This window comes from Equus caballus, chromosome 19, assembly GCF_041296265.1.
Source record: "Equus caballus isolate H_3958 breed thoroughbred chromosome 19, TB-T2T, whole genome shotgun sequence".
In the NCBI taxonomy this organism is placed as follows: Eukaryota; Metazoa; Chordata; class Mammalia; order Perissodactyla; family Equidae; genus Equus; species Equus caballus.
This window is the reverse complement of record NC_091702.1, coordinates 63818598-63840022: the sequence shown is the minus strand read 5'-3', so window position 1 is coordinate 63840022 and position 21425 is coordinate 63818598. Positions and strand designations below refer to the sequence as shown.

Here is a 21425-nt window from a genome sequence, read left to right as displayed (position 1 = left end):
GTGACTGATTTTTGTATGTTGGTTTTGTACCCTGCAACTTTACTGTATTTATTTATTATTTCTAATACTTTTTAAGTGGATTCTTTAGGGTTTTCTATATATAAAATCATGTCGTCTGCAAAGAGGAACATTTTCACTTCTTCCTTTCCAATTTGGAGCCCTTTTCTTTCTTTTTCTTGCCTCATTGCTCTGACTAGGACTTCCAACACTATGTTAAGTAAGAGTGGTGACAGTGAGCATCCTTGTGTGTTCCTGTTCTTAAAGGGATAGCTTTCAGTTTTTCACCATTGTGTGTAATGTAGCTGCGGGTTTGTCACATATGGCCTTTATTATATTGAGGTCCTTTCCTTCTGTACCTATTTTATTCAGAATTTTTATCATAAGTGGATGCTGAATCTTGTTGAATGCTTCCTCTGCATCTACTGAGATGATCCTGTGATTTTTATTCTTAATTTTATTAATGTAGTGTGTCGTTTTGATTGATTTGTGGCTGTTGAACCATCCTTGCATTCCTAGAATAAACCCCACTTGATCACGGTGCATGATCCTTTTAATATATTGTATTTGATTTACTAGTGCTTTGTTGAGGACTTTTGCATCGATGTTCATTAGCTTAGTGAATGTTTCATGTGCACTTGAGAAGCATATGTATTCTGTTTTTGCTAAGTAAAGTATTCTTTCAATGTCAATTACACAAGGGCGGTTGATAGTGTCCTTTAAATTCTCTAAAACCTTTGCTGATTTTTTGTTTACTTGTTCTTTCAATTATTGAGAGATAGGTTATATCAATTAGGATTCAATTAGGAAAGTAGAAACAGTGCAAGAGATATGGAATAAGGGAATCAGACCTTACACAATTTTTAGAAAGGAGACTTTATTTTTCAGAACAGTGTTAAGACCTTATGAAATTTTAAGAGCTGGTGAAGAAGTCTATGGAATGTTGTTGCCTCTCTTTCTGGGGGTAGGTCTGAAGTCTATGGATCAGCAGGGCTAATGGTGAGGAATGACAACTGGATGTGAAGCAGAGAAGAGTAAGGACAAATTGAGACTTATGAGGACAAACTGAACCCCATGAGGATAAACTGGAACATGGGTCCGTCTTTATTTTCTCAATCTTGACAAAGTGAGGGACCTGCAGACGGAGCTGTCATCCTTCAATACAGAGGTGCACATGAGCATTGTCCAGGACTCAAAGAAGCTAAAATAGGAGATCTAATAGGAGCTTGAGATGCTGTAGGATCTGCTGCTAGTCTGTGCACACAAGATGAGCCAAGAGATCAGTGGCAACTTGTGTGAGCTGTAACAGCACTTGGTGCTCTATATCAACCTTCAGAGGATGATGGCTGTTCCTTCACTTTTGCTCTTTAATTTTACTCAAATTTCTCCTCTGGCCAATGCCGGATTGAAAGCATACAGAAAGGGAATTCTGGGAAACAGTTCTAGGTTAGCTAAGTTGACACAGCGAAAATTACCCTAGGGATATTAAAGTCTCCAATTATGATTCAGATTTGTCTATTTCTCCCTTTAGTTTTGTCAATTTTTGCTTCACATATTTAGCTGATTTTTTCTTAAATCCATACATATTTTTATGTTTTCCTAATGAATTGGTCAATTTATTTTTATGGAATATTACTCTTCATGTCTAGTCATATTCTATCCTGAAGTCTACTTTGTCCATTAATATAGCCACAACAAATTTCTTATGTTTAGTGTTTGTGTGTTATATCTTTTCCATCCTTTTCAACTTGTCTCTTTGTTTTTAAAGTATACTTCTTTTCAACAGAATATATTTCTGTTTTGTATTTTTGCCCATTCTGACATCCTTGCTTTTTAATTAGGGTTTTAAGTTTATTTACTGTGATTGTTATTATTAATATGTTGGGCTTAACTTTACCATCTTGTTGCTTATTTTCTATCTTCCTTTTACGCTCCATTTTCTTCTCTTCTTTCTTTTCTGTCTCTTTTCCTAAACTGAATATCTTTAGTATTCCATTTGATCTCTGCTATTTTTTTAGTTATGCTACCTTATATTAATTTTTAGTGATTGTTTTAAAGATTACAATATATACCTTTAATTTACTACTGCCACCTTTCAAAAAATGTTCTTTTACTTCACGAACTTTGTAAACACCTTACAATTTCCACCCCTGCCCTTTTTGCTTTTGTTGTCATATAGTTTATTTCAACATAGATGATAAACTATACAATAGAGTGTTATTGTTTTATCTTTAACAATCTATAGTCTTTTAGAGATTTAAACGTATTTGTATGAATAATTTTTAAAAAGGTTTTGTATATTTTCCAACATATTTGCCCTTTTCAGTGTTTCTCATTCCTTCTTGCTGAACTGGATTTCTCTCTGGTATCACTGTCCCTCAGCCTAAGAAACTTGTTTTAGCATTTCGTGTAATTCAGGTGAGCTTGGGATTCATTCTTTCAATTTTTTTGTGTTAGAACATGTCTTAATTTCACCTTCATTTTTGATGAATAGTTTTTCTGATAGAATGCTACATTAACAGTGCTTTTTTTCCTGCAGCACTTAAAAAATGTTCTATTATCTTCCGGATTCCATTATTTTGGATGAGTCAGTCATTATTCTTATCATTGCTCCTTTTTATATAATGTGTCTTTTTTCTCTTGATGCTTTCAAGATTTTCTGCTTATCTTTGTTTTTCAGTAGTTTGACTATGATGTAGTAATGTGTGGTTTTATTTTATTTAATCCATTTGAGTCTTCTGAGCTTCTTGAATCTGATGGTTGATATCTTTCATCAATTTTGAAAAATTCGTGGCCATTTTCTCTCTAAATATTTTTCTGTCTTTGCTATTCCTCCTTCTTCCAAGACTCTGCTTACTTCCACATTAGAGCATTTGCTATTGTCACACAATTCTTGAATGCTGTGTTCCATTTTTTTTCTCTCTGTGATCCAGTTTTGATAATTACTTTAAGCGTAGTGATTTTTTTCTTCTGGTATGTCTAGTCTGCTGATAAATCCGTTGAAAAGTGTCTTTATTTTTATAATTTTATTTTTTATTTCTAGCATTTTGCATTAGCTTTTTATATAGTTTCCATCTGTCTGCTGAAATTCCCCAACCATACATTCATATTGTTCATCTTTTTCATTAGAACTTTTAACATATTCATTATAGTTATTTAAAAACCTCTATCGAATAATTCTAACCTCTGAGCTAAATCTGGATCTGATTTTATTGAGTGTTTCCTCTTTGTTTTAGTCAGCTCAGCTGCTATAACAAGCTACCAACTGAGTGTCTTAAACAGCAGACGCATATTGTCTCTCACTTCTGGAGGCTGGAAGTCCAAGTTCAAGGTGTTAGCAGGGTTGCATCTGCTAAGTCCTCTCTTCCTGCATTGTGGATGGTCCACCTTCTTTCTGTGTCTTCACATGGCCTGTCCTCTGTGTGTGTCCCAAGAGAGACTAAGGTCTCTGGTGCCTCATCTTTTTCTTATAAGGATACGAATCTTATCAGATTAGGGCCCCAGCATTATGACTTTATTCAACTTTAATTATCTCCTTAAAGGCTTTATCTCCAAGTACAATCACATTGGAGGTTAGGGCTTCAACATTTAAATTTTGGGGGAACACAATTTAATCCATAACACTCTCCTAGGAATGGGTTACATAACCTTCTTCGTTGCATGTCTCGTAATTTTTTTTACTGAATTTTAGACTCTGAGTGTAAAGAACAATAGATCTTTAAATAAACAATATTTTTTGTCCATAAAAGTCACATCTCTTCTTTTGTCAGCCACTAGGGGACTGAGTTAATCTAGTCTGTAGTTGAACTAGGTTTGGATTTAGTGACTGCTTTAGTTAGATTCAATTCACCAATGGCTTCAAATTATTTGAAGACAGTGTAAGAATCTTCCCTGTAGAAGGTTGGGGTCTAAATGCCTGGATCTTTCCTTGTCCTTAGCACTTAGCAGGTCCCACATGCCTGCATGTCAAGGAGTTTCTCTTAGTTACATTGCTTTCTTCCAACACAGGTGGCTGCTGCTTGGTATCCCGTGTGAGGCCCAGTCTGAGTGACCATAGTGTTTTTCTCAGTTCTTCAGCCCCGGCATCAGACTTGATCAGACCCCACATATCTGCACCTCAGAGGGGATCTCTCTCAGCTGATCTGCCCTTCCTTCAGCAATAGACTGCTGCTGTGTTGTACTCAGGGTAAGGACTAGAGTTCCTGGAAGGTTTCTTTCAGTTCTCCTATTTTGTTCTCAGACTTCAGCAGGCCCCACAGGCTTGTACCTCATGGGGGTTTCTCTCAGCTTTTTTACCCCATCCCAGCTACCAGTTGACCACTTCTTCATACTTAATGAAACCTAGGGTGCCTGGAGGATTTCTCTTCAGTTTTCTGTTCTTCCTTCAAACACCAATGGGTGTCTTATACTTGGGCCTCAGGACATTCCTTCTCAGCTCCTCCGATCTGACTTCATTCTTTCTTGTGAGCCCGTGGTGAAGGCCTATGGAGAGGGGTTGGCAGATGGGTACAGGGTCTCTTCGTGTCTGGGGATTTTAGGCATTCAAAACCACCAGCATTAAAAGATTATTAAAAGTTCAGTTGTCCCCACTGCCTCCTTGTCAACAGAAGCTTCTTTCTTCTCCTTCTCTCCACTAAGGATGACAGAGGCATAGAACTCTTCTTTCCTAGGAGTGTGAGCCACAGCAAAGAATCATTGTCAAATAGGCTCACAAGGATCAGAGATATTCGCCAGGATCGAGTTTTACTCATGATTTCAGGTGTATAGGTAATGGCGAGGCCCAGGCAAAGCACCAAGAGATCTGGGATGCTGAGCGTGGCTCTCAGGGTTTCTTTTCAACGTCAAACACGCGTTCTCTAGTTCAAAGTGGACAAGATCTCTAAGTGAGGTATTGGAATATTGTGTCATACAGTGGGAGTGTTTAATCTATGTTACATCTCCATTTTATACCCTGGTTTATGTGACATTTTCTCATAAATCTAGAGGTTCTAGGTTTATTTTTAAAATTTTTATTTTATTGAGATATAATTGACATATAACATTATATTAGTTTCAGGTGTACAACATAAGGATTCAATATATTTATATGTTTTGAAATGATCACTGCAACATGTCTAGTTAACATCCATTACCATACTTAGTTATGAATTATTTTTCTGGTCATGAGAACTTTTAAGATTCACTTTCTTAGTAACTTGCAGATAGATAATACACTATTATAAACTATAGTCACTTTGCTGTAATTACATCCCCATGACTTCATTTTATAACTGAAAGTTTGTACCTTTTGTCTCCCTTCACCCATTTTGCCCACTCCCCCACCTCTGGCAACTCCCAATATGTTCTATGTATTTCTCTGTCTGACTTATTTCACTTAGCATAATTGCCTCAAGGTGCGTCCATATTGTCACAAATGGCAGGATTTCCTTTTTTATGGCTAAATAATATTCCATTGTGTATATATACCACATTTTCTTTATCCATTCTTCCATCGATGGACACTTCGGTTGCTTCTAGGTCTTGGCTGTTATAAATGATGCTGCAAAGAACGTGGAGGTGCAGATATCTTTTTGAGTTAGTGTTTTTGTTTTCTTTAGATAAATACTCAGAAGTGGAATTGCTGAATCATAGGTTAGTTCTATTTTTAATTTTTTGAGGACTCCATACTGTTTTCCATAGTGGTTGAGCTGATTTACGTTTTCACCAACAGTGCTGGAGTGTTCTCTTTTCTTCACAAACTCGTTAACACTTGTTATTTCTTGTCTTTTTGGTAATAGCCATTCTAAGAGGTGTCAGGTGATGTATCATTGTGGTTTTAATTTACATTGCCCTGATGATTAGTATTCTAGGCTGCTTGCTGACTCTATTTCCCAAAGAATTACTTTGCGCCATCTGAACAATCCAATAGGATCCAGATGGGCATTCCCTGGACCTCTGTACACTTCTCCTGTTAAATATCTCCCTCTCTGTGGTCACTAAAACCAGTGAGGTTGCTCATCAGAAAATACTCATTTGTTCTTTTAGGGGGAATGAGGATGTTAAATGTGAAACTTGTCATTGCTACATTGTTGCTACAGTTGATTTTCCACTTGATAGCTGTGTCAGCTCTTTGGGCAGGCTCATCTGCTGCCTTTAAAAAAGTATAACTATTATATAAAAGAGAGTATTGACACTAATCGGAAATAACTTCTAAAGAGGAAATTATGAAGGGAAAGAGGAAGTTGATGGCACCAAAATAGGTGTGTCAGCAGTTTCACGCAAGAGTAGTCTAATTAAGGTTTTAAGCTTCTGAGGTCCCAAAGAATCCAAGAGAGAAAATCCCTTATCCGTTCTTCTTCCTCTTCCCCAGCAGGATAAAAAAAATAATTTGGGAGCATTATTTCATAGTTTATGGGTTAGGTTAGATGTTGCGTGTGGGGAAATCTCAGTTCTCATTTACAGTAACTGTGTTCAGAAAAAAAAATTCAGAACAGTGTTGCAGCCTCCAAAACTGCTAGAATTTCTAGGTTAAATAAAGTCTGACTATTTCAGGACCTGAGTCTAGCCACAAATTGAAGAATACAGCTCTGGGGAAAACATTCTGGTATTTTCCTTCATGGGGAAGATGGTAAGTAAATATCTGAATCACAAAGCTGTGTTACTCTTTCTATGGGGCGAAAGTCTTTTTTAATGTACTTTTTTAAAAATAAAAATAAAAATAAAAAGGACTAGCTCCCTTCCCTTCTATAAAATAATATATATTAACTGACAAGCCCAATAAACAACCAAAGCAAAACAAAACAAAACAAATGAATCACAAAACATATTTAGATTGTACCCAGAATAAGACTTTGTGTCATCTGTGTCACCATTTTAGTCAGGAAAAAACTAAAGGCTGGCTTTTTACTGGAATGTGAAGTTCCTGGGATTAGAAGCATGAATCTTCGTCTTGGAATCCTTAGGGTCCTGCACAGTGTTTGAAATATAGTAGGTTTCTTAATGTTTGAATAAATAAATGGATGGATAAACTGGAAACAAAGAAAATCTAGAAACAACTATCATAAGATAGCATACTGCCGTAAGAACGGTGGAGAAGTGGGAAGCTCCCATAATCCTCGTGGCCGGGTAAGTGCCTGCTAATTCTGATGTTGGCGAGGCCCAGTGTTCACTGTGCCGCAGGAGTTGCCACCAGCCCCACCCACCAATGGGACAGAGATTACATAATCTAACCTGAACCTGCCTTTCCAGCTTTATCGCTCAGTATCCCCCACATGAACTCTCTCTGGTCAAAGTGTTGTACTCAGGATTCTCTGAACACCTCATACTCTCCTACCTCTCTAGGTCTTTGCTCACATTGAACTTGGAATGCTCTTCTCTGCATCTTTGCTTACAGAATCCCACCTCTTCTTCCAAGTCGATCTCAAGCACCAAATACTTGAAGAAGACCTCTCGATCCACCGCACCCTGAGTAAGACTGCCTGAGAGCGCTGATCCTCTCTTCAGCCACACCGCATGGATTACATACTCCCTCACACTGTGGTTATTTTAGAGAGCAAGGAATCCATCTCACTCATATTTTTTTCCCTTCATAAAGCATTGAAATTTGGTGAGGGGACTGATGGATTAATTGAGCATTATGTGCTTATTGATTACTTTTATCATTTACCATGTAGGCATCATGAAGAAAGCAAAGGTAACCTGAACGTTAAGAAGTTTATAGTCTACTAAGGGAGACAGGATATGTAAAAATAGCTGCAACACAAAGTAAAAAGTAAAAAAAAAAAAAAAAAAAGAATGATACATAAAGCATTATGGGATTAAGAGTATCGATAACATACTTCTAGGTTTGGAGATGACAGGAAAGCTTAGTTAAGAAGGTGAATTTTAGCCAGTTTTGAAGAAAGGATAGGATTAAAGCACAGAGAAGGGCATTTCAGTAAAAACAAACAGTGTAAACCAACTGGGGCTCTGAGGTGGGAAAGCACTGATTTTTTTGGGAACAGAGAATGTTTCAATTGGCTTTAAGTCTTGGGTGTGTGATGAGACGTTTTAGGAAATAAAGCTAAAACGATGGTCTGCGATATTTTATACACTAAGAAGCTCAGACTGTTTTGGTAGTTGAAGGCGTTTGAGTGCCGAGGTGTGTTTCATGAGGGCTGTCCTTCCAGATTAGACCACCGTAAATGAGACCATGCTTTGAAGAAACAGAGAGAGAGAAGGACAGTGGACTGCCCTAGTCTACATGGAAGTAATGAGGGCAGGGTAGTGGCAGTGCGAACGCAGAGGAGAGGACAGTTTTAAATAGAAGACGCAGGTTCCATCAGCTGAACGAGGTCACTGATTGTGAGGTGGCAAGGGTGACACCAGAGTCAAAGAGAATCAGGAGGCTTTGATCCTGGGTGATAGGATAGTTTAGTACGTTATAAAATAAATTATAGAGCACAGAAGGCAATTAATTTGGAAAGAAAAGTCTTAAGTTTAGTCATTGACATAGTGTGAGATGTTTTACGGGGAAATCTAGGTGGTGATGTCTCCCATATGAATTGAATTGCTGGACCTAAATTAAGCAGAGACGGGAGGGCTGGACATAGAGTCAGGAGACATATTTCTAGAAGTCGTAGTTGAAGCCATGATATTGGATGAGAATGTTGAGGGAAAGAATATAAGCAGGAACAGGCAAAATCTCTAATGGTTTGTTCTTGGGAAAAACCTACATTTAGGGGTTAGGGGCAGAAGAAGGAGCCTGAGAAAGCAGAGAAGATGGGGTTGCTGATGGAGGAGGGACACTGATAGACTGTTGTGTCAATAAATGCCAGCAGAGAAAGAGACTTTCAAACAAGGATGACCTGCTGTGTCAAATGTTGCAGGGTTGCCAAGGTGAAAGAGGACTTGGATTGTTATTACACAACCAGATAATGACCTCTGATGGTCTAGCTTCAGACTAGACTATAGTGCAGTCAATTAATAGAGGACAAAAGTCAGATTACAGAGAGTTAGGAGTGAGTAGGGAAGGAGGGAGTAGAGGCTGCAAGTATTTGAAACAGTTTGATGGCAAGGGGAAGGAGAGATATGGGCCAACCACTCAGGAAAGGAGGAGGATTTCCCCCCAACTTGTTTCTTGTTTTTTGCAGTTGTGGTTTTGTTTTGAGAGTGAAGATACTATCGACAGGCCTAATTGAAGGTGAAGATGCAAGAGAGAAGGGTCAGTGGAACAGAGGGCTGTTCAAAAGGTTGCCTCGCAGAGAAGATTTCTATGGCTATCCATCACCAAAGCAAAACCCACTACCATGGCAGCAAAGGTCTTCAGTCTCTTACATTATTTCTTAGAACACTTAATAGTAGCACCTGAACATCCTATTTATAAAAAGACAAGGTAGAATGTGCCATCACTCACCTCGTAAGGGGATTAGAAAGGAATGTTGGGTAAAGTGCTAATTTCGCAAGCGTTTCTTTACAGGTCATTACAGCCCCTACTTAGAACACTCTGTGATTTTAACTACTGTACACACTGCTGGAAGCACCTTAAGGGATTAGCAACAATATAGGGTTGAGGTATTTGACAGGGGTAAGAAAATTCTTGGCTTCCTGAGAATGAAAGTAGGAGGTATTTTCAGATATTTGAACTCTGCGGAACTGCAGAGGGACCCACACAAGTATTGGTCTGAGTTCTGACCAGCACTTGCATTTGAGGAAATTATTTGGGTTTGGGGAAAAAACCACTTAAAAAGAGTAACTAGAATAGTTCTCAGTACTCACACCAGGAATAGTGTGTTCCCAGTAGCCAGAGTGGAAAATGTCATAATTCATAGACAGAGCACCTAAAGATTCTTGCTTCTATGGTGAGAAGCAATTAGGTCTGTAAAACACAGCTCTGATTCTGCCTAACAAATTTTAAAAGCAAGACCTGCAATGATCAAACCTTTCTCAGGTAACTTAACTGCATCCTATGACAAAGCTCAAGAGTATTTTTAGAATACCAAAATATTTAGCAGTCAACAAAGTAAAATTCAAAATGTCTGACATCCCATCAAAAATTACCAGACATGCAAAGAAGCAGGGAAATATGACTCATAATGAGGAGAAAAATCAATCAAAACCAATCCACAACCCACATAGATGTTAGAATTAGCAGATAGGCATTTAAACAGTTATTATGACTGTATTCTATATGTTCAACAAGAGAAGTAAGGACAGAGAAGACATAAAAAAGTCCCAGGTCAACCTCTAGATCTGAAAATTACAATGTCTGAGATGACAAATACACTAGATTTGATTACTGGAAGATTAGACATCACAGAAAATATATTGAACTTGAAGATATAGTAATAGAAACAATCTAAAATGAAACACACAGACAAAAAGGGAATAAAAAATGAACAGAGCATCAGTGAGCTTCAAGACAACTTCATGCAGCTTATTATAGATGTAATAGGAGTTCCTGAAAAAGGAAAATGCAAACCATCTTTAAAGAAATAATGGTTGAGAGTTTTCCAAATTTAACAAAAATTATAAACCCACAGATTCAAGTACAATGAAGCCCAAACACACACAACCTGAAGAGAACTACACCAAAGCACATCATTATCAAATTGCTAAAAAATTGATAAAGAGAAAATCTTGTAAGTTGTAAAAGAAAGATGACACGTCGTGCATAGAGGAACAAAGATGATGTCAGCAGATTTTTCGTCATAAACAGTGCAATTGAGAAGACTGTGATTCAACATTTTGAAGTAGGAAAATGAAAAACTGTCATGTCGAATTATATACCCAGTGAAAATATCTTTGAGAAACAAAGGTGAAATAAGGATTTTTAGAAATGCAAAAGCCTAAAGAATTCGTCATTAACAGAGCTGCACAACACGATATGTCAAAGGGACTTGTTCAATCAGAAGGAAAAAGATAGCAGATGGAAGTACGGACCTATACAAAGAAATGAAGAGCACTGGACATGGTAAATATACAATATATTTTTCTTATTATTTAAATATTTTAAAAGAAAATTAAATATTAAAAAAGATAATGACAACATAGTGTGAGGTTTATAACATTGTGGTAGGCAGAATTCTAAAAATGGCCTCCCGAAATTCCATGCCCTAATCTCCAGCCCCGTTGAATATGATGATGTCACTATTGTTATGCTACGTTATGTTATGTTCTACATGTTCTGCCATGTTATGTCTTACAGCACAGTTGACCTTGAGATAGGGAGATTATCCGGGTGGACCTAACTAATCATATGAGTCCTTTTAAAAGCAGAGCGTTTTCTCCATCTGGTAGCAGAAGGAGAAGGCAAAGAGATTGAAAGAACAAGGAGGATTTGATGTATTGGTGCTGGCTTTGTACATGGAGGGGTTCAAGTGTAAATACTGGAGAGTGACCACACGGAGCTGAGAGTGCCCCTTGTCGACACTTAACAGGAAATGGGAGCCTCAGTCCTAAAACCACAAGGAATTGAATTTTTCCAGTAATAGAATGAGGTTGGAAGAAGACCCCATGTCCCATGTGAGAACATAGTGGGCTGACATGTTGATTTCAGCCTGTGAGATACTGAGCAGAAAACCCAGCCAGGTCATCCCCGACTTATAGAACTGTGAGATAATGAATGTGTGTTGTGTTAATCCTCTAAGTTTATGGTAACTTGTTATGCGGAAAATTAATACACATATGTAGAAGTAAAAAGTATGAGAAAAATAACACGGAAGCTGAAAGGGGCAAATTAAACTATACTGTTGAAGCGAAAGTTGTGGTTAATATTGTCAACGAAGTAGATAAAATGCAATCATAAAAAATATTCAATTAATTCAGAATGAAGCAAAAAATAAAAAAGAGAACAAGGATCACGTGGGGCAAACAGGAAAAAAGCAGCAAGATAACAGGTTTAAACCTAGGCGTATTGTCACATTAATTGTAAATAGACTAAACACGCTAATTAGATGGTAGAAATTGTCACACTGGGTAAAAAGGAAGATCTAACTATATGCTGGCTACAAGAAATGCACTTTAAATACAATGACATGAGAATAAGAGAAATAAAAGGTTGGAAAAAGATATGTTAATATCAGTCAAAAGAATGCTGAAGTGGCTATAGTAATAACAGACAAAGTAGATTTCAGAGCAAAGACTATTACTTTGGATAAAGAAGGTCATTTCAGGGCCAGCTCCAGTGGCCTAGTGGGTAAATTTGGTGTGTTCTGCTTCAGCGACCCAGGTTCAGTTCCTGGGTGTGGACTGACACCACTTGTCAGCAGCCATGCTGTGGCAGCTCACACACAGAAAGAGGAAGACTGGCACAGATGTAAGCTCAGGGTGAATTTTCCTCAGCAAAAAAAAAAAAAAAAAAAAAAAAAAAAAAAGAGTCATTTCATATTAATCAAGCTGTCAATTTATCAGGAGGGAATAACATTCCTAAATGTTCATGCTGATTTCAATAGCAAACTTCAAAATAGATGAAGCAAAAACTGATGGAACTACAAGAAGAAATAGGCAAATCCACAGTTATAATCAGATATTTCAATATAATACTTTCAATAGTTCGTAGAACAAGTAGAGAGAAGACCAGTTAAGATATATGACTTGAACAAAAACAATCAACCAGCCTGACTTAATTGACATTTATGGGACACTCCATTCAACAATAGCAGCTTATTTTCAAGTGCAGACATTCATTTTCAAGTGCAAGTAGGACATTTACAAAGATCATGTTCTAGGCCATAAAACAAGTCTCAATAATTTTTAAAGGATAGAAATCATACAAAGTATATTCTCTGGCTACAGTGGAATTAAATTAGAAGTCAATAACAGAAGGATCGCTGGAAAATCACCAAATATTTGGAAACCAAACAGCACATGTCTAAATTACTCATGGGCCAAAGAACAAGTCAAAAGGAAAATTAGGAAGTACTGTGAACTGAATGAAAATAAAATCACAACATATGAAAATTTGTGGGATGCTGCTAAATCAGTAGTTATAAGGAAATTTACAGCACTAAACAAACGAAAAAAAGGCATTCAGTTTGGAAAAAAAGAAATAAAACTGTCTTTATTCACAGACAACATGATCTTCCATGTAGAGGATTCAATGTAATCTAAAAAAATCTACTGGATCTAGTAAATGAGTTATCAAGGCTATAAGATACACACCAGTACACAAAAATCACCTGTATTTGTATACACTAGCAATGAACAATCAGAAATTGAAAAAAATACCATTTAAAATAGCATAAAAAAATGAAAATACTTAGTTTTATTTGACAAAAGATGAGCAAGACTTGTATACTGAAATCTGCAAAACCTCATTGAGAAGAACTCAATAATGGAGAGCTATATAGTGTCATAGATCAGGAGAATCAGTGTTGCCATGACATCAGTTATCTCCCAACTGATCTAAAGATTCAACAGAATCCCAATCAAAATTCCCATAGGCTTTTATATATAAATTGCAAGATGATTATAAAACTCAAATGAAAAAGGAAAAGACCTAAAATAACTAAAACAACTTAGAAAAGAATAAAGTTGAAGGACTAACATTATCTGCTTTCAAATCTTATTATAAATTACAGTATTCAAGACAATGTGCTAATGATATAAAAGTAGACAGATTGTAATAGACCAGAGAGTCCAAAAATAGGCCTGCATGCATATGGACAACTGAAGGCACAAAGGTAATTCAGTGGAGAAAGGATGGGCTTTTCAACCAACCATGCTGGAACAATTAGATACTTATATGCAAAACAGAGAACTTCAATTCATATCTTGCACCATCTGCAAAGCTTGATTCAAAATGGACCATAGACCTAAATGTAAGAACTAAAACTATAAAACGTCTAGAAGAAAACACAAGGGAAAATCCTTTTGACCTTAGGTTAGGCAAAGAGTTTTTAGATATGGTACTAAAAGCCCAATTTATAAAAGAAAAAATTCATAAATTGGACTTAAAATTAAAAACTTCTGCTTTTTGAAAGATACTGTTAAGAGAACAAATATGCAAACCACAGACTGGTATAAAATAGTTGCAATTCATATTTGTATTCAGAACATATAAAGAACTCTCAAAATCCAGCAATAAAAACCACAAAACCCATAAAAGATGGGAAGAAGATTTGAACAGACACTCCACCTCAGAAGATTTACAAATGGCAAGCAAGTACATGAAAAGGTGTTCGACATCATTTGTTATTCAAGAAGTTCCATTTAAAGTGACAATGAGATTCCAAGATAAACCTATTAAAATGGCTAACATTAAAATGACCGAGCATGACAAGTGTTGGTAAGGATGTGGAAGAACGAGAACTCTCTTGTACTGCTGATAGGAACAGAAAATGAAATAACCTCTGGAAGACAGATGGGTGGGTTGAATAATGGCCCCTTGAAAATGTGCATATCTTAATCCTTGAACCTGTGAATATGTTTCTTTTCATGGTAAAAGGACTTTGGAGCTGTGATTAAGTGAAAGATCTTGGAGAAGCGGGAGATCATCCTAGATGGGTACGGTATAATCACAAAGGTTCTTATAAGAGGGAGGCAGGAGGCTCAGAGTCAGGAGTAGGAGGCGGGCTCACAGAAGCAGGAAGTGGGAGTGTTCTGAGAAAGAGGCCTTGGGCCAAAGAACGCAGGCTGACTAGCGGCTAACATAGAAAGCAAATGGATTCTCCCCTGAAGCCTCCAGAAGGAACACGGCCCAGCCAACACTCCACTTTAGACATTTGACTCCTAGAATTATAACAGATGAATTTGTGTTGTTTTAAGCTTCTCAGTTTTTGGCAATTTGTTACAGCAGCAATAAGATTGGCAGATTCTTAAAATGTTGAACATATACCTGCGATGTAAACTCATTCTTCCATTCCTAGACATTTATGCAAGAGAAATAAAAGCATATGCTCACCCAAAGACTTGTATATGAATGTTTGCAGCAGCTTTATGTGTAATAGCCAAAACCTGGAAACAAGCCAAATCTCACAGGTGAATGGCTAAACAAATAACGGTATATTCAGACCACACAATATGGAACTAGGCAATGAAAATGGATGAACTACTGACAAATACAACAACATGAATGAATCTCAGAATAACTACACTGAGTAAAGAAGACAGAAAGAGAGCAGGATTCCATTTTTAAAAAATTCTAGAACTCCATTTTTTAAAATTCCAGAAAACGCAAACTAATCTACAGTGACAGATCAGTATTTCCTTGGGATGAGGAGGAGGGAGAGAACAAAGAGGAAGGAAAGGGAAGGACTATAAAAGGCCATGGGGAAACTTTTGGGAGTGATGGATAGGTTCACTGTCTTGATTGTGATGGTTTCAAAGAAATATACATCACTGAAACATCAAATTGAGTACTTTCAATATGTGCTCTTTTTTTTTATTGTGTTCATAATAGTTTACATCATTGTGAATTTCAGTTGTACATTATTTCTTGTCTGTCACCATATAGGGGCTCCCCTTCACCACCTGTGCCCACTCTCTAGCCCCCTTTCCCCTGGTAACCACTGAACTGTCCTCTTTGTCCATGTGTTTATATTCTACATAAGAGCGAAACCATATGGTGTTTGTCTTTCTCAGTCTGGCTTATTTTGCTTACTATAATATCCTCTAGTCCCATCCATGTTGTTGTAAATGGGATGATTGTGTCTTTTTTATGGCTGAGTATTATTCCATTGTTTATATATACCACATTTTCTTTATCCAATCATTGGTCAATGGGCACTTGGATTGCTTCCATGTCTTGGCTACTGTGAATAGTGCTGCAAGGAACATAGTGGTACATAGGTCACTTTGGATTGTTGATTTCAAGTTGTTTGGGTAGATACCCAGTAGTGGGATAGCTGGGTCAAAAATACGTGCTCTTTATTGTATGGGAATTATATGTGAGACAACAACAACAGCAGCAGCAAAGAGCATATACCTCAGAGGGTTGTTGTGAAGCTTAAATGAGACACTATGCATAGAACACTTGCTCTAACTCCTGGCACATAGTAAAAACTCAATAAATTCTAGCTATTATTATGTTTTAGTTTAGGGGAGAGAGTTCTAGAGCAATAATTGGTTGTGAAATAACAAGGGTCTTTTGAAAGAAATGTCAAGTCTAATTTTCTCACAATAGATACTGGGCAAGAAAATGAGGAACAGACTTATTATAAACTGCTATAGAAGTTTATTAAATATACTGCACAGAGATATGATGTAATCAGGCTGTGACTTGATAGTGGTCTTTCTAGTTTGGAGTAAGAGCTGTGAAATCCTTTCTTGTTGTTGGTATATGAAGTTTGCTTACTAAGTGACAAGGGTCCTATCATATTCTTTTTGGACACAGTAGCTGCTTAAAAGATATCTGCCAGATCGAACTGAGTTAATCATCATCTTGTCTGTCTAATTCAGGAACCTGAAATTCATGGCTACGTGTACTTTGTAGGGTAATTAACCTCAGCTCAATTTTGGAGATTCCTTGCCTCAAGATACTTAGTCTTCCCTGATGCAAAAATATTTAGGTAATGATTGACAGGAAGCAGTGACTTATGAGAAGAACATGCCTGGGGAACTCCAGAAAGCGCAGGAAGTGTCTAGGAGAGATTGGGCTGGGCTGGGTTGGGGCTGGCAGGGTACGTCCAATTCCCGTGGCTTCCACAAGTCCTTTCCTGAGTGGAGTAGACACTTCACCAAACAACAGATACGTGTGTTTTCTTTCCTATTCCTTGATCTTGCTGGGTTAGGAGCTGGTACTGCTGTGTGGGATGAGAATTCTTTCTTGCACAATTGTGTCTGCCCCTGAAGTGACTCTGTCCCTAATCAGGGCACTGAGCAACTCCACGCTAGTTGTGTGGAAATGTTTAACAGCCACAGTCAGTTCCAGATAGAGCAAATTTTACAGATCATCATCATCCTGAGAGTATGGTACTTAATCAATCAAATCCAAAAGTATAATAGTTTGAAACTGGTCAAGTTCATCAGCTAAGTGAGGAGAAGACTGTACATCTCTAGTGTTCTTCAGGGGTGACTGAAAAACTTTCCTATATGGCAACAGCTGGCTGTGGTGTAGATTTTAATGAAAAAAAAAAAAGATATCCTCTGATTATGAAGGCACTATAAGAATAGGATACTTTTCACATACTATTAAAATATGACAGATGCTCATTCTCGTTAATGATCAGGGAAATGCAAATTGAAATCATAATGAGAAACCATGACAATGACAAATTTTAATCAGACAATATCAAGCATGGTGAGGATATGGAGCAACAAGACAATTCATATGCTGTAGGTGGGAGTGTTTATAAACTGATGCAACCACTTTGAAAACAGTTTGGTATTGCCAAGTAAAACTGAATTTGTGTATGCTCTATGACATAGCAATTTCACTCTGAGTTTCATAACCTAGGGAAACTCTTCTCATGTGTGTGCACCAGGACACGGCAACAAATAGCGAAACTCCCAACACAGCCCAAATATCCACCTTGAGTAACATGGAGAAATAAATTGAAGTATATTCATATAATAGAACATTGTAGAGCAGCGAAAGTTAAAGAACTGTAGCTACATGCCTCCACACCAGGAACTCTCTAAGACATACAGTTGAAGGAAAGAAGAAGGTCATGGAAGAATACATAAGTAAGGGCTGAATTCCTTTTTGGGCATGTTAGGTGTGAAGTGCATACTGAACATCCTTGTGGAAATACCCAGAAGATGGGTGGAAATGCAGATTTGAAGCTCAGGATTCAGGTAACAGATTTAGGTGGCATTTTGTGAAGTGAAAGCTGGAGCCGTTATTGAGAATAACAAAGGAAAGAGGTAAGGCGGGTGATGGTCACCCACCATTATAATGAAATGATTTTAGTGAGTGGAATGATGAAATAGAAAAGAGAGGTTAGGGATGCAGAAAAAGGGGAATGTAGTGTCAGAAGCTAAGAGAAGAGTCGAGACAAGCTGCATAATTTGCAGGGCCCAGGGCAAAATGAAAATATGGGGCCCTTGTTAAAAAAATTAAGAACTTCAAAATGGAGACAGAAGAGCCCTAAATTGAGCCCAGAGTCTTCCCAAGTGTGGGACCCTATGCATCTGCAGGGATTGCACACCTACGAGCCAGTCCTGGGAAGAGTTTCGGGGACTAGCAATGAATGGGGTCAAATGTGTCAGGGGGCCTGAGAAAGAGGAGTGAGGAAAAAAAACACTTAAATCCTTTTTTGCTCCTCTGATTATGAAAGGAGCACTCATTAAAGAATATTTGAAAAAGCATAAAAATGTATGAAAAAATCCATAATTTGATTTCTTTGCCAGTAACCATTAATCTGATAACTCTTAACATTTTGATGGTTTTTGTCCTACTCACTTCCTGAACAGACACACACATTAACACACATATCAACATTTTAAATAATAGAATTTGGGACCACACTGCGTAATTTTGTTACTTTAAAAAATTTAACATTATATCATGAAAATTTTCTCATGTCCTTAAATGTTCTTTGAGAAAATGGTTATTAATAAAAAAGATTATATGACCGGTTGGTCATTGGTAACCTTGTTGATCAGATGCACGAGTGAGGAGTAAATGAAAGTTGAAGTGGAGGCATCAAACACAGACACTTTCTCAAGAAGTTTGACAGTTGCAAAAGGATACAGGAAGGGTGGTACCTCATGGAGGTAGGATGGTTGAGGGAACCTTGTACGAATGTGGGAGACCTGGGTGTAACTGAGGAAGAATACCAGAGAGGAAGAGATGGGCGTGATGATGGATAGGATACGTTCTTGGAGGAGTTGGGGAAGGAATGGACACATGTAGTCAGCACGACGGAAATGCCCTCCTCTGAAAAAGGAGTAAAGAAGGAGAGGATGGATTATAGATGCTAAAATTTTGAATGGCAGTGAAGCGAAAATGATTAAATTCACATCATAGAGTGCGATTAAGAAAACAGATGATGACCAGGAGGGTGGACTTTCAGGTTAGCAATAACAATTTGATATGGCAAAAGTGATAGAGATAAATTCCTAAATTTGAGAACCCAGCTAAGGCCAGATGGTATGATTTTGGAATGAAAACAATTGATCCACATTCAAGATTTTCTCTGGTAATATTCAGTAGCCTGACACATGAGCAGGCAATGTGAATAACAGAGTTTGCTCAGAACTGGGGCTTGCCAAGGCAAATGTCATGGAAGAGGGAAGGCACAGAGGATTCTGAGGTACTAATGGGAATAATAACAAATCGTTCATTATCAGAACCAAGAGTGGATAAGGAAGCAAGTAAAGGAGGACATGAACGTAATGGAGGAAATAGAGGAACAAGCAGGCCGAAAGCTGTGATGGGGTGATTGCAGCAATTTTAGTATATGTCAAAGGGGAGGGAGGATTCAAAGAAGGGAAATTTAGGCTGAAAAACCTCACAAGGGAGCAATTCTGCAGAATAACAGATGCAAAGGGAGATGTGGGGGCTTCAGTGGAGGTGCAGAGGTAGTGTAAGAATGTTGAGGCTGGAGTGTGGAAAGGGCCATTCACGTGGATATTGAGATTAACAAGATGCTGTCATGAATCATTTGGGAGAAGACTGTAAGCCAAAGACTAAACTATCAGGAGAGAAACTGAAGGGTCTAGAGGTTGGTAGAAAACGGTAGCAAGGAGGGAGTTGGGAGTCAAAAGGCTAGGCTGAGAGCTGGTGGTAGAATGAGGGTATGGGAGCGGCTGGGAGGAGGCAAGAGTGTGTTTCCTCCTAAATTATGATAATTCTGAGGAGTAGCAGGAGTAGACACTGCTGGGGAGTTTTCACATCCCGTCAGGTCAAAGTCAGGGGAGGAACAATCCAAGAGAAGGCCGATGACGTCGTTGAGCTAGATTCAATTGGATTCCACAGGGCACGATGTTGAGTGTTGGCTTACATACCTGCGGGTCTGCTGGGAGTCCTTGTACCCATATCTGCCTCTAATCTCTGTCTTTACAGCACCTCCACTATGTCACCATTAAATATCCTCTTCATCTAATACTCTTCAGGTCTTCAGAGTCTCCCAAATGTTCACTACATTCCTGTGAGCTCAAAGAAAGATTCTACCAGAATCTGCCGGACAGGTGAAATGAGTTGGCCAGAATAACAGAATAAGTTGGTGTTGAATCTGGGAAAGGAAAAGACAATAACAAGGACAATGGCAGTTACATCAAGGAACTCAAATCTCAAGGTGGGGACGAGCATAGATGAGTCTAGAACTCTCACACCCTGTTTCTCCCTTGAAAGTATCTATGCAGTTTTGGCAACAGTCAAACTGAAAACAAGGTTTTCTCAAGCCCTTTATAGCATCTGTCTGCTGTCTCTGACCATGGGATTACAGCAATTGAAAACCAGAAATAGCAAAGTCAGAAAGACAAATTTTCGACTAGTTGTAATTTTTACCTTGGCTTTATCTTTAAGCACATATATTATCCATCAATGTTGGAACTATAGGCCGTATCCCTCTCTATATTTGTGCCTTACTGTCTTACTCCAGGATAGTTTTGAGCATGGGTTTATAAAAGTTTTCCAGTAATGCTATGAAGCCTAGGAATCAGGATGGAGAAACCAGATGCAGGAGTTTAACAAGGGGTGGGAATTAGTGAAGATACTACTCTCTTCTATTTGAGAGAAGTTTAGATTATTGGTTTGAAGGAATTATAAATGAGAACATTTTAAACTCTACCTTTTTGTTAGGTTATAAAGTCTGCTTTATATCACCAGATACAATGTCTTGACATGTAGAACTCCTAAAAGAATTTCATGTGGTACGTGAAATACAAACAAATTGTGCGATCTACAGGTGCATATGATTTGGCATAGATACCGGAACAAGATGGAGTTATTGGATAGCTTTCCCAATAAGAGTAAATGATGGGGACTCTCCCTCCATATACCAGATAAAAGTCAAACTCTTCAATGCAGTTCATGTATTTTTTATAGTGCTGTCAAATGCGATTCACATAACTTTGTCAATAAAAGGCAGATTTTGTTAATTGGCAAATCAGCGATCAGCTGAGTGTTTCTTGATGGATTATTATATGATAGACATTGAGTTAGAAAAAGATCTATTCCCTTTCCTGGAGGAATTTACAATCTAAGTGGAGTGACAAAGCACACAGACACACACAAATAAAAAATTGTGTTGAGAGAGAAAAAGGGACTCATTAGGGACCCCTAAAATATTGGTCTGTTTCCTTGTTGGGTTCCAAGAAACTGGAGAAATTGAGTCTTTCAGAGATTTCTGTTACATATGGGTTGTCTATATAAGAGGTTTAGTTTTACTGAGTTCACTTTCCCATAGTATTGTTTTTATTAACTTTAAGGTTGACTATTTTTACTTTCATATATATATGACCCTTGGAATATAGTCATAGAATCTCAGAGCTTCAGTAGACTCTGGAGCCACCTAGCCCTAGAGATAAAGGCACTGAATCCCAGAGAGGGGACACGACTGGCCTGAGGCCTCATAGCTTTGCTG

At 37.8% G+C, this 21425-nt stretch overlaps 1 long non-coding RNA gene across 1 annotated transcript in view; it reads right to left on the bottom strand.

Annotated features, from left to right (window-relative positions):
* The window catches only part of LOC138919008 (uncharacterized), a 48537-nt gene that overhangs the window by 9047 nt on the left and 18065 nt on the right, over positions 1-21425 (bottom strand). The window contains exon 2 of the long non-coding RNA XR_011428885.1: positions 19846-20072. This is a non-coding gene — a long non-coding RNA (uncharacterized lncRNA). The remainder of the gene's footprint in view (positions 1-19845; positions 20073-21425) is intronic.